The sequence below is a fragment of the Tamandua tetradactyla genome, chromosome 15, assembly GCF_023851605.1.
Source record: "Tamandua tetradactyla isolate mTamTet1 chromosome 15, mTamTet1.pri, whole genome shotgun sequence".
NCBI lineage: Eukaryota > Metazoa > Chordata > Mammalia > Pilosa > Myrmecophagidae > Tamandua > Tamandua tetradactyla.
Genome location: NC_135341.1, coordinates 40,011,106 through 40,022,529, shown reverse-complemented (window position 1 = coordinate 40,022,529; position 11,424 = coordinate 40,011,106). Strand labels below are relative to the sequence as shown.

At 40.6% G+C, this 11,424-nt stretch overlaps 2 pseudogenes; both read right to left on the bottom strand.

The window, feature by feature from the left end:
- Positions 1-1,474: 1,474 nt before the first annotated feature.
- LOC143657932 (ubiquitin-conjugating enzyme E2 L3 pseudogene) lies at positions 1,475-2,431 on the bottom strand (annotated as a pseudogene).
- A 4,811-nt stretch (positions 2,432-7,242) lies between these two features.
- On the bottom strand, positions 7,243-7,652 carry LOC143656804 (protein kish-A pseudogene; annotated as a pseudogene).
- Positions 7,653-11,424: the final 3,772 nt, after the last annotated feature.

Sequence of the window (11,424 nt, the reverse complement as noted above, 5' to 3'; positions counted from 1 at the left end):
TTATACACTCTAGGTATTCCTAGATTATACCATCTCAATCTCTATCGTCTATTTTTCTTTGTGATTTCATTTATGCCCCAGCCCCCCTCCCTCTAACATTCTCATATGCAGCTTCATTCAGTGTTTTAACATAATTGTATTACAGTTAGGTAGTATTGTGCTGTCCATTTCTGAGTTTTTATATTCAGTCCTGTTGCACAATCTGTATCCCTTCAGCTCCAATTACCCAATATCTTACCCTATTTCTATATCCTGATGGTCTCTGTTACCAACGAAATTTTCCAAGTTTATTCACTAATGTCAGTTCATATCAGTGAGACTATACAGTATTTGTCCTTTTGTTTTTTGGCTAATCTCACTCAGCATAATGTCCTTAAGCTCCATCCATGTTGTTACATACTTCATAACTTTACTCTGTCTTACAGCTGCATAATATTCCATTGTATGTATATACCACAGTTTGTTTAGCCACCCATCTGTTGATGGACATTTTGGCTGTTTCCGTCTCTTGGTAATTGTAAATAATGCTGCTATAAACATTGGTGTGCAAATGTGCATTTGTGTCCTTGCCCTCATGTTCTTTGAGTAGAGACAGCATATAGATGGGTCCTGTCTTTTAATCCATTCTGCCAGTCTATGTCTTTTGATCGGGAAGTTTAATCCATTAACATTCAGTGTTATTACTGCATGGGTAGTACTTTCTTCTACCATTTTGCCTTCTGGATTTTATATATCATATCTAATTTTCCTTCTTTTTACCTTTACTCATAGTCTTCCTTTCTATACTCTTCTCCACGCCTCTCTCTTCTGTCTTTGTATGTCTCTAGTGCTCCCTTTAGTATTTCTTGCAGAGCTGGTCTCTTGGTCACAAATTCTCTCAGTGATTTTTTTTGTCTGAAAATGTTTTAATTTCTCCCTCATTTTTGAAGGACAATTTTTCTGGGTATAGAATTCTTGGTTGGCAGCTTTTCTCCTTTAATAATTTAAATATATCATCCCACTGTCTTCTCGCCTCCATGGTTTCTGTTGAGAGATCTATGCATGGTCTTATTGGGCTTCCCTTGAATGTGATGCATTGCTTTTCTCTTGCTGCTTCCAAGAGTCTCTCTTTCTCTTTGACCTCCGACATTCTCATTAGTAAGTGTCTCAGGGTACATCTATTTGGATCTATTCTCTTTGGGGTATGCTGCACTTCTTGGATCTGCAATTTTAAGTCTTTCATAAGAATTGGGAAATTTTCAGTGATAATTTCCTCCATTAGTTTTTCTCCTCCTTTTCCCTTCTCTTCTCCTTCTGCAACACCCACAACACATATATTCATGCACTTCATATTGTCCTTCAATTCCCTGAGTCCCTGCTCACATTTTTCCATTTTTTCCCCTATATTTTCTTTTGCTTGTCTGATTTCAGATGTTTCATCCTTCAGTTCACTAATCCTATCTTCTGCCTCTTGAAATCTACCATTGTAGGTTTCCATTGCTTTTTTTTCATCTCTTGTACTGTGCATTTCATTCCCATAAGTTCGGTGATTTGTTTTTTCAGACTTTCAATTTCTTGTTTTTGTTCATTCCTTGTCTTCTTTATATCTTCTCTCAATTCATTGATTTGGTTTTTGATGAGGTTTTCCATGTCTGTTCGTATATTCTGAATTAATTGTTTCAGCTCCTGTATCTCATTTGAATTGTTGGTTTGTTCCTTTGACTGGGCCATATCTTCAGTTTTCCTAGTGTGATCTGTTATTTTTTTGCTGGCATCTAGGCATTTAATTACCTTAATTAGTTTATTCTGGAGATTGCTTTCACTTCTTTTACCTAGGGTTTTCTTGCTGGATGAATTTGTTGTCTATCTGTTCTTTTTTTTTTGAACATCTTAAATTTTTAATCCTTTCTTTACAGTTACCTAGACCACTTTTGATTAAGAAAACTATAGAAAGTAACTGCCACAAGCGGACACCAGGCGGTGGCATGTGTCAATTTTCCACAGAGTCCTGCTTTGTGGGGTGTCAATGCACTGCTCGGGGTCTCTGCTCACACTTGCTGGAATTGGTCATGGCAGATTTTAGTCCACAGGTCGCTTTTCCCCATATATCTTTGTAAACTCTTCAGCGTTCTTACAGAATTTTTTACAGTCCTTAGAGTATTCTTCAGCTAGGTCAGCCCAAAGCGGGTGCTCTGGCTGGGGGTCATTCACCAGGGCAATGAGGGACTGGATTACTTGGTCGGTTTTGGTGGCTGGCTTCCAGTTTTCAGCACTAATTACTGGGAGGCAGACTACCCCTTTTCATCGATGTTTGGGTGGTAGATCTTTGTTTGAAACGTGATCTTCGGTGGTTTGAATGGGTACTCTGCTGGAAAGTTGATTTCGATTCTGAAGGCCCCCTTATCATATGGAGGGTTGTCCTTCATCAGCCTCCTGCTGGCTGCCATCTTGGGTCTGGTGCTGCTGCTTCCCCAGAATGCATCGCGGTGGGCCGAGCCGCTAAGGCCCCTGCACTTCCTGGAGCGGGGGAGGGGCGGGCTGAGAGAGAGAGAGAGAGGAAGGGGAGGGAGAGAGAGAGAGAGAGAGAGGAGAGAGAGGAGAGAGAGGAGAGAGAGGAGAGAGAGAGAAAGAGAGAGAGAGCATATCTATCTGTTCTTTGACATTCAGTTCAGCTTTTTCTGGACCTATAGCTTAGGTTCTGTTTAACAGAGAAGAATTTTTCAGTTCTTGTTTTCTTGTTTCCTGCCCTGCTTGTATGGTGACTTTCCCTCCCCACCCTTAGGAGGGTCTACTTAGGTATTATAGACCCCAGTTGGATTTTCCCAGACCAAACTGGCCTCCTATCAGGAGGAAAGAGTCACCTGTATTGGTTTTCCCTGAGGGTGAGACCCAGCAGATTGAAAGTCTTTTCTGTGAAGTCTATGGACTCTGTTTTTCTTATCCTGCCCAATATGTGGCACTTGTCTGCCTGCAGGTCCCACCAGCATAAGATGATGCGGTACCTTTAACTTTGGCAGACACTCCCTGCTGGGGGCATGGTGGAGACAGAGGAGAGGTTGTAGGCTGGTTTTAATGGCTTCAAATGACCAAGCCCTGGTGTCTGAATTCCTTGAGGGAGGGATTCCACCTGAGTTGGGCTTCACCCCTTCCCTGGGGAAGTCATAGACTCCAGACAAGCCCCCCAAAGAGCTCACTTCTGCCTATGCGTGGGGCAGTTGCAGCCTGAGAAGCCCTGCCACTGTATCCAAAGGCAGTCAAGCCTTTGTAGAAACTCAGCCACAAAAACCCGTTACCTTTTTTTTTTTTCTTTTTCCATCAGCCCTGCCCCCTTGGTGCCAGGGCAAAAATGAGCGACCTCTGCTTTGACCAGGTTCACCTGAGCTGTGGGCCTATTTTTAGTAGTCAGAATTTGTTAATTAATTCCACAATTGGTTTTTGGTTGGGCTCAGCCCTGCTGCTGGTGAAGTCCCTTTCCTTTCCCCTCTGCGAAGCAGCCTGTGGGGGAGGGGTGCCAGCCACTGCGGCTTGGGGAACTCACGGTTCTGGGTTGGCTCGCAGCTGGTCCAGCTAGTCCAGACTGGGGTACACTGTGTGTCCAGTCACTGACGTGGCCCCAGGAGCTCTTCTGTACTGTTTCTGGTTATTTAGTAGTTGTTCTGGAGGATGAACTAAAACACACTCATTGCTAAGCTACCATCTTGATTCCATCTGAGAAAACCTTGACCAAAAGGGGGAAGAGAGAAATGAGACAAAACAAAGTGTCAGTGGCTGAGAGATTTCAGAGTTGAGAGGTCATCCTGGAGGTTATTCTCACACATTATATAGATATCCCTTTTTAGTTACTGGTATATTGGAGTGGCTAGAGGGAAGTAACTGAAACTGTTAAGCTGTGTTCTAGTAGCCTTGATTCTTGAAGATGATTCTATAAGGATATAACAACTACGGTGTGACTGTGATTGTGAAACCTTATGTCTAATGCTCCTTTTATCTACAGTATGGACAGATGAGTAAAAACTATGGATTAAAAAATAAACAAATAATAGGAGGGTCAAAGGTTAAAATAAATTGGGTAGATGGGAATACTAGTAGTCAATGAGAGGGAAGGGTAAATGATATGGTGTGCATGAGCTTTTTCTTTTATCTTTTGTTTTTTTTCTAGAATGAGGTAAATGTTCTAAAAAATGATCATGGTGATGAATATACATCTATATGATGATATCGTGAGCCATTGATTGTACATCATATATGAAATGTACGTATGTTAAGATTTATCAATAAAAATATATATAAAAAAAAGAACAGCAACAACAACAAAAATCTTTAGGAATGGGAAGAAACAACGCTGGAATGGCAGAGTAATGACCACCAAAAATCTGCTGCTGCATAAAAGTAATGAGAACACTGGCAAAAATTGTCAAAAGCAACTTTTTCAGAACTCTGGAAATTGACAAAAGGCTTCTAAAATTTCAAAGAGCATTTACTCAACAAATACAGTTGAATCTTCGTAAGAACTGTGATTTGGCAGTGTTTAAACTTGCCTTACTCCCATCACCTTCTCTGAGCTACATGATAGCCTTATAACCAAAGATCGTCCAGCTATAGTTTAGTAGCTATGAAAAAACAGCAGCCTAGAAGCCACTGATGGGGGCAGAACAGGTTTGTAGCACCTCAAAATCTTCATCCCCAGAGAATTATCACTATTTGACCTGTTTGGCAGCTCACTGGAAAACTCCATAATCAGTTTGTCTCTATTTGACTTAAGAGCTCTCTCTGTGCATATAATCCTAACCCTAGGTGTTTGTCCATAGCCTTGTTTCTTGCAGAACTATATAGCTTTTATAATGTGACCCTATGATTGTGAAACCCTTATGACTGATGCTCTCTTTATCCAGGCTAAGGACAGATGAGTAAAAAAATAAGGACAAATAAATAAGTATTTATTGTGGCTTAGGCAAGAATTTCTTAGATATGGCAACAAAAGCATGATCCATAAAAGATCACATTGATAAACTGGATTACATCACAATTAAAACTTCTGCTCTTCAAAAAAAATGCTGTTAAGGAATCAAAAAAGTAACAGACTGGGAAAAATCACTGCAATCATATATCTGGTAAAAGAGTTGTATCCAGAATATATAAGGAACTCTCAAAATTCAATAGAAAGAAAATTTTAAAACCCCAATTTAAAAAAATAGGCAACAGACCCTTCAGCAAATAAGATACTCAACGACAAATAAGCACATGAAATGATGTGCAATATTATTAGTGATTAGAAAAATGTAAATTAAAACCACAATAAAAACATACGTCCATGCAAAACTTGTATACAAATGAACATAGTGGCTTTATTAGTAGTAGTAAAAAACTGGAAACTCATGTGCCCATCAACAGATAAATAAATAAATAAATTGTGGTTTTTCCACTACTCATCAATAAAAGTGAACCATATATACACGCTACAATAAAGATGAAAAACAAAACAATTGCCATGGGTTTCCACTTGTAGAAATGCTAATGTATAATGACTGAAAGCAGATCAGTGGTTGTCTGGAGGTGGGAGAGGGGCCAAAAGGGGTGAGAAGAAAGGACTAGAAAGCGGCACAAGAAAACTTCTGGAGGGAACAGATATGTTAATTCTCTTGATTGTGGTGATTTCACAGGTGTATACACATATCAAAACTTCTCAAACTACTTAAATGTGTGCAGTTTGTTGTATGTAAATTATACATCAATAAACCTGTTTTCCAAAAACTGTATGCCAGGCTAAGCCCTTGATTTTAAGACTTGCCCTTACGAAACTTATTTCTGTAGTGGAGAAGCTAAGACTACCTAAAATGAGGCCTAGGAGTTGCTACCAGGAAAACTCTTATGTTGCTCAGATGTGACTTCTCTCTTTCTCTCTCTCTCTCTCTTCCTCTCTCTCTCTCTCTACCAAACCCTGCAAGGAAAATCATTACCCTTCTCCCTATATGGGACGTGACATTCAGGGGTGAACGTCTCCCTGACGATATGGGACACGATTCCCAGGAATGAGTCTGGTCTTGACACCATGGGATCAACAACAACTTCCTGACCAAAAGGAAGAAAAGTATAATAAACTATGACATCAGTGGCTGCAAGATTTCAAATAGAGTCAAGATTTCTAAGCCAAAACAGCAGATGAATGGAAGCACACCCAGGGATGAGCCTGGCGCTGGAATAGTGGGATCAACAATGCCATCCTGACCAAAATGGGGGAAAGAAATATAACAAATAAGATATCAGTGGCTGAGAGAGTTCAGATAGAGTTGAGAGGCTACACTGGAGGTTGCTCTTATGCAACTTCAGTTAGACATTGCTACCTATCACAACTTGCAAACCCTAACCAAAACCATTTCAGCTAATCCTAAAGAACACCTAGAGCAATATATAAGATTCTATAAAGGTTTCATGCACTAGAGCAACTTTCTAGAAACCTGCAACCTCCAGATGGGTCCCTGGACTAGATAAGTCCTGAAATGCAGAGGGGCCAGCTTCTCCAGAACATCAACTAATTCCAACCCTCATACCATATTATCAAAAGCCCCTTTCAACATGAAAAATTTAAAATACACACAGTCCAAATATCCCTAAAGAGTGGGAGAAAGATCAAAGGAGATGTGCTGGTTTGAAAGGATGTATGTCCCCCAGAAAAGCCATGTTTTAATCAAAATCCCATTTCATAAAGGTAGAATAATTCCTATTCAATACTGTATGCTTGAAGCTGTAATCAGATCATTTCCCTGGAGAGGTGATTTACTCAAGAGTGGCTGTTAAACTGGATTAGATGACGACATGTCTCCATCCATTTGGGTGGGTCTTGAACCAAGTTTCTGAAGTCCTATAAAACAGGAAACATTTGGGAGAATGAGAGATTTAGACAGAGCAGAGCAGACCAACACAGCCATGAGAAGCAGAGTCCACGAGCCAGCAACTTTTGGAGATGAAGAAGGAAAATGCCACCCAGGGAGCTTCATGAAACAAGAAGCTAGAAGAAGCCAGCAGATGACGCCGTATTTGCCATGTGCCCTTCCAGATGAGAGAAGAACCCTGACCGTGTTTATCATGTGCCTTTCCAGATGAGAGAGAAACTCTGACTGTGTTCACCACATGCCCTTCCACTTGAGAGGGAAACCTTGAACTTCATTGGCCTTCTTGAACCAAGGTATCTTTCCCTGGATGCTTTTTTTTTTCCAGAATGTAATATTGTAATGACAGTACTGAGGCTGTTACAGACATATTAAACTCTTTTGAGTTACATCTTAATTATTTATATAGAACATTGGTCCAATAACAAAAAACAGAGAACAGCAGCTGGAAATTCATCTCAGCAAATGTTCAGAGATAAAAGGGTTAACCACTCTTTCCATTATTTTCTGCATATAAGCCCCTTTTCATTTTGAAATCTGATGACAGTTAAATCCTGGCATTGTTCCAAGCTACTGCATGAACAGGATACTGAAGGCCATCACTATACAGCACACTGCAACATAAGGACTCTTTCGTTCACCAATTCTGGCACACTTCCAAAATATGCCCAACAGTCCAGTTTTATTTCTGCCCAGGAGGCTGGGTGCCAAGGATCGGATATAAGCACAGGTACATATAAGCAGCAAGATTACAGTCAACAAACTCTGAAAATTGAAAATGGCAGACACCCACGGAGCCGACAATCACTGCCCCATCTTCATACACGATGCAGATCTTCTGCCCGTCTGCGCTCCAGCTCATGCTGCGGACCACTGATTTATTTCTATTGTTGATCATCTCTTCATACCAAGAGCCTTTATATAACATCCACACAATGATAAGCCCATTTTGATCACTGGTAGTCAACTTCTGATATTGTTCATTCCATGTTACAACTTGAACAGAACCACTATGACCTTCAAGAGTCTGATTCATAGAAAGGTTACTAGGGGCTGCAAGACCCCTCAATTTTGCATCATCTGTCTGTGTCTCTAATTTCAGAACTTTCAGTAATCCATCTTCACCACCACATGCGATGAATCCCTGGTCCTTGTTCCAAGATATACATTTCAGCTTCACGTTATTCGAAATAGCAATTTTCTTGCTCAAGTAAAAGAACATCCTGGGAACCCCGAGACGGCGACCGCAGCCGTCAAAGACCCGCCACAGGTAACTTAGTTTGAGTCTCAAACCTAGAGTACCAGCGGCTCCGGGCGCTCCCGTCTCCCTCTCCCTGGATGCTTTTGATTGGACATTTGTATAGACTTGTTTTAATCGCATTTTCTCAGCCTAGAACTGTAAATTAGAAACTTATTAAATTCTTCTTTTTAAAATTTATTCTGTTTCTGGTATATTGCGTTCCAGCAGCTAGCAAACTAGAACAGGAGATAATGGAGTTATAGAGAGAAGGTTGGGTTCAACAAATGAGTATGACTACTGAATCATTATATTGATATTTCTTGTAGTCTCCACTATCTTAGAGCAGCTAGAAATAAAAACGTAAAATTTTGGAATTGTAACCCATACCAAATTCTGAAATCTGTTCTACAACTAATTGTTGCCATGTGCTTTGAAATTTATTGTTTTTTATGTTATTTTTCACAAAAAGTCAGCTGTGATGATAAATACACAGCTATATGATGCTATTGTGAACCATTAAAAAAATAATTAAAAAGTCATCAGAAAACAAACAGCAAAAAAAAAAACAGAGGGGCGGGGCCAAGATGGCGGCTTAGTAAGGTACGTGCGTCTTAGTTCCTCCTCCAAAACAACTACTAGGTGAACTGAAACAGTGCAGAACAGCTCCCGGGGCCACGATAGGGAATGGACACACAGCGTACCCCAGTCTGGACTGGCTAGTCTGACTGCGAGACTCGGCTGCGGTGAGATCCCCGAGCGGAGCGCGATTTCCCGAGCAGCGGCAGCTGTGGCAGCCGGAACTCCTCCCTCCCTCCTTCCCGGACCGGCTGAGAGTCTCGGAGAGGCAAGTTTCCCAAACCGAGGCGGCCAGTGCCCCTCTTTTGCAGGCGGTTTCCTGGTCCGGCTATGAGTCTCCAATCAGAGGGCTACCCAAGCCGCAGTGACCCTCCCCCACAGGCGGCTTCCTGGTCCGGTGGCGAATTCTCCGGGCCCGCTGCGGCCGGCAACCAGCCACAGGGTCCCCTCAAGCCGCGGCGGCTGACGCCCCCACAACGCGCGGCCCCCCGAACCAACGGAGAGAATTGGATCGGAAATCCCCAGGCCGCGGAGATCGGTGACTGGGGAGATCCCTTCCAAACACGTGAGACAAACGTGTGCCACGAGCATCACCTACTGGGCAGGATAAGAAAAACAGAACCCAGAGATTTCACAGAAAAATATTTCAACCTTGTTGGGTCCGACACCCAGGGAAATCTGACTAAATGCCCAGGCGCCAGCAGAAGATAACGGTCCACGCTCAGAAGATTGAGAATATGGCCCAGTCAAAGGAACAAACCAATAGCTCAAATGAGACACAAGAGCTGAGACAACAAATGCTGAATATATGAACAGAAATGGAAAACCTCTTCAAAAATGAAATCGATAAATTGAGGGAGGACATGAAGAAGACATGGGCTGAACATAAAGAAGAAGTAGAAAAACTGAAAAAACAAATCACAGAACTTATGGAAGTGAAGGATAAAGTAGAAAAGATGGAAAAAACAATGGATACCTACAATGATAGATTTAAAGAGACAGAAGATAGAATTAGTGATTTGGAGGATGGAACAACTGAATTCCAAAAAGAAACAGAAACTATCGGGAAAAGAATGGAAAAATTTGAACAGGGTATCAGGGAACTCAAGGACAATATGAACCACACAAATATACGTGTTGTGGGTGTCCCAGAAGGAGAAGAGAAGGGAAAAGGAGGAGAAAAACTAATGGAAGAAATTATCACTGAAAATTTCCCAACTCTTATGAAAGACCTAAAATTACAGATCCAAGAAGTGCAGCGCACCCCAAAGAGATTAGACACAAATAGGCGTTCTCCAAGACACTTACTAGTTAGAATGTCAGAGGTCAAAGAGAAAGAGAGGATCTTGAAAGCAGCAAGAGAAAAACAATCCATCACATATAAGGGAAACCCAATAAGACTATGTGTAGATTTCTCAGCAGAAACCATGGAAGCTAGAAGACAGTGGGATGATATATTTAAATTACTAAAAGAGAAAAACTGCCAACCAAGACTCCTATATCCAGCAAAATTGTCCTTCAAAAATGAGGGAGAAATTAAAACACTCTCAGACAAAAAGTCACTGAGAGAATTTGTGACCAAGAGACCAGCTCTGCAAGAAATATTAAAGGGAGCACTAGAGTCAGATACGAAAAGACAGAAGAGAGAGGTATGGAGTAAAGTGTAGAAAGAAGGAAAATCAGATATGATATATATAATACAAAAGGCAAAATGTTAGAGGAAAATATTATCCAAACAGTAATAATACTAAAAGTTAATGGACTGAATTCCCCAATCAAAAGACATAGATTGGCAGAATGGATTAAAAAACGGGATCCTTCTATATGCTGTCTACAGGAAACACATCTTAGACCCAAAGATAAATATAGGTTGAAAGTGAAAGGTTGGGAAAAGATATTTCATGCAAATAACAACCAGAAAAGAGCAGGAGTGGCTATACTAATATCCAACAAATTAGACTTCAAATGTAAAACAGTTAAAAGAGACAAAGAAGGACACTATATACTAATAAAAGGAACAATTAAACAAGAAGACATAACAATCATAAATATTTACGCACCAAACCAGAATGCCCCAAAATACGTGAGGAATACACTGCAAACACTGAAAAGGGAAATAGACTCATATACCATAATAGTTGGAGACTTCAATTCACCACTCTCATCAATGGACAGAACATCTAGACAGAGGATCAATAAAGAAATAGAGAATCTGAATATTACTATAAATGAGCTAGACTTAACAGACATTTATAGGACATTACATCCCACAACAGCAGGATATACCTTTTTCTCAAGTGCTCATGGATCATTCTCAAAGATAGACCATATGCTGGGTCACAAAGCAAGTCTTAACAAATTTAAAAAGATTGAAATCATACACAACACTTTCTCGGATCATAAAGGAATGAAGTTGGAAATCAATAATAGGCGGAGTTCCAGAAAATTCACAAATACGTGGAGGCTCAACAACACACTCCTAAACAACGAGTGGGTCAAAGAATAAATTGCTAGAGAAATTAGCAAATACCTCGAGGCGAATGAAAATGAAAACACAACATATCAAAACTTATGGGACGCAGCAAAGGCAGTGCTAAGAGGGAAATTTATTGCCCTAAATGTCTATATCAGAAAAGAAGAAAAGGCAAAAATGCAGGAATTAACTGTCCACTTGGAAAAACTGGAGAAAGAACAGCAAACTAATCCCAAAGCAAGTAAAAGGAAAGAAATAACAGAGATTAG